Source organism: Nannochloropsis gaditana, assembly GCF_000240725.1.
Source record: "Nannochloropsis gaditana CCMP526 unplaced genomic scaffold scaffold561, whole genome shotgun sequence".
Classification (NCBI taxonomy): domain Eukaryota; class Eustigmatophyceae; order Eustigmatales; family Monodopsidaceae; genus Microchloropsis; species Microchloropsis gaditana.
In genome coordinates, this window is record NW_005803392.1 from 12,953 (window position 1) to 15,846 (window position 2,894).

Genomic DNA, 2,894 nt, shown 5'->3' on the forward strand with positions numbered 1-2,894 from the left:
TTTTTCTTTCTGACCTGTCCGATATTTGTCCGGTTGGAATGGTTGGAAGAAAGAAGAGAAAAACACGCAAAATTCGGGCTAAAGTGAAATAAATAGGAGACCAGGGAGGAAAGCCAGCGGATGGCCAGGGGGGAAGTGCGAGGTAAGAAGGGGAAGATTGAAATCCGGGTTGCAGAGAGTAATTCCGTCGTGATGCCAGGGTAAAAGACAATAGAAAATACTTGAAGTAAAGCTAGCACTTGGGGACTTGAAGACGAAGGACGATTTTCTTTCTGTTCCCTGTCTCCCTTTGTGATTCACTCGTCGACGTGCAGTTCTCTTTCTTCTTTCTCTAGTTTTGACCAGCTCACCCCTTCGACATGCGATTCTCTTCTCCATCCTTTGAATGTCGCGAGCATTCCACTCTTGTCCTCTCAGAAACCACCACGAGGTTGCTCTGTCCGCCATCTCCCTTCCCTCCACGTTTTCTTCCGAAGCAATACTGCTCTAGGTATCAGAAAGCAAGCCAATGCTTCGTTTCCTGTCATATTTCCCCTTCAGCTCCTCCACACCCGGATGGAGGTACTACACTTCTTTAATAAATCAAATTTTTGGATGTTCAGGGATGTCAAGGTGAATTGAAGTAATAGGAAGTCAGGAGCAAATACTGGAATGTATCCTGGGTCAAGAAGGATGAATTGCAAGACTCGAGGAATCAACAGGCCCCTTTCATCCCCTTATTGTCACAACACCCGTGACTGCCAGGCCGAGTTTAGGTGTCAAGCCCCCAATTGTGGAAAGAAGGATGCGTGCAGGACCACAATTTCTTCTTTGTTTCCCGCGTAGCCCTTGCCGTTTCCTCCGGCTCACACCTGGTTTTACTCTTCACACCGTGCTGGTACTAACACCTGGCTTGCCACATTTATTCGTCCGTTCCAGACGCGCTTATTTCGCAGGAAAGGTCACCACGTGCCTCAGAGGTCCTGATCATTCCAGCGCCGGGAATTTCAACGTTTCCCATCTCAAATCCATGGAAGCAGCCAAGCATTTCAGAAGCCAGAGCTGTCCGACACTTTATTGGAAACATGCACAGTTTCTTTTCAGCTGCAGCACCCTGTGTGCTATTATTGCTCTGATAGTTACCTTTCCACGCTATGCTATCACAGAGGCTATAAATCCTTCTCTGGTATCACATTTCCCGCTTTTTCTGCCTGTTCCATTCAAGAAAATCTCCTGGTGTTGCGATCTTTCTCTTCCTCCCTCCCACCTCTATGAACACACCTTATCGCTCCTCTTTCCTCCCTAATTCTTCCATTGTCTACAACAATGCCTTCCTCTTGTCCCCACCCACGTCCGATTCATTCCATCTAGGGCCGCTCAATAATCGACAATGGCGCATCAAACTTCCTCTTGGCCCCGCAGAACATCCTTACCCGTGTCAGACAGCGTTTCCTCGGGCGATGGCGCACCCATCTCCAATACCGAAACCAGGCAGACAACGAGTTGGCCCTCGTCACCCCACTGTGCCCAACGTCCCTGTATGTCACAGCGATCCTCCCACCCGCTCCGCTCCCCTTTCCCGCGACTCTTAATCTCTCTCTGGCCTCATTTGATGCCCGTTCCCCGCCCCTTATCGAAGCCGGAGGCTTCCTCCGCCCGATCCTTTCAGTCCTTCGACCCCGCTTCGCGGCCTTCCCTTTCCTTCTCCTGGCTCCCCTACGCCGTCAGCTTTTTCCACTGCAGTTGCACCACTTTGTCCAAGCGCCCCGCGGTACGACAGGCCTCGGTAGCCCACTCCAACACCACCTGGTTTGGCTCCACCCCCTCCCGTTTCATCGCCTCCAAGAGTTCGAAGGCCTCCACGTGACGCCCGCTGGCCGCTAATGCCGCCATGGCCGTCCCGTAGCTCACCACCGTCGGCTTCACATTCCGAGCTTTCATGGTCCCCAGCAATTCCAACGCTTCGCGCCATAATCCGGCCCGACCGTAGGCGCGGATTACCGCCGTGAAAGCCCGGACGTCCCGGGGGAAACCTCGTTTTCGGCTCATTTGCTGGACCAATTCTTCCATCTGTTCCTTATTCCCTGCCTGTCCGTAGAGTTCCATCAGGGTCGTGTAAGTGACCGCGTCCGGCGTGATCCCCGCTGCGCACATTTCCTCAAAGAGCTCCCGGCCCTGGAGGACGTCGGCCGACTTGATCATGGCCTTGATGGCGGCGGTGTACGTGCGCTTGTCGGCGGGGACCCGACTCACTTTCATTTGTTTCAGCAGAGCCAGCGCCTCCCCGGCCTCTCCGGCCTCGGCGATCGCGTCCATGACCGTGTTGTGATTGACGACATTGGGGACCAGACCGACGCGGCGCATCTCCTGAAGCACTTGGAGGGCTTGCCGCCACTCCTTGTCCGTTTTCAGAGCTTCCAGGACGGCGTTGTAGGCAATGAGGACGCTCAAGCGATCCTCTTCGCTCTCCCCTTCCCCCTTCCTTTCCTTCCCTCCTTTCCTCTTCTCCTGCGTCGCTTGCATCGCCTTCATCCGCTCGAAGAGCTCCAGGACTTCCCGCCGTCGGCCCGCATTGGCGCAGACCCGCATGGCTGCCGTATACATCCGGGCATCTTTCTCCACCCCACTTTCCTGCTCAGCCTGGGCCAAGACCCGCATCGCCCCGTCCCAATCCCGTCCACAGGCGGTAATCACGGTGGTGAAACTCACCACGTCGGGGACAATGCCCGCCTGGTCCTTCATCATCCGCAGCGTCTCCAGGGCCAAGGCTTCCTTCCCCATCGAGGCGTGGTGCTTCAGGATGGTGTTGAAGGTGACCCGGTCAGGAGCAAAGCCGCGCCGAGAGAGGTCCCTCAGGAAGGTCTCCACGGCTTCCTGTTGTAGGAAGGGGGGAGCCTCGGCCAAGACGGCGGGGA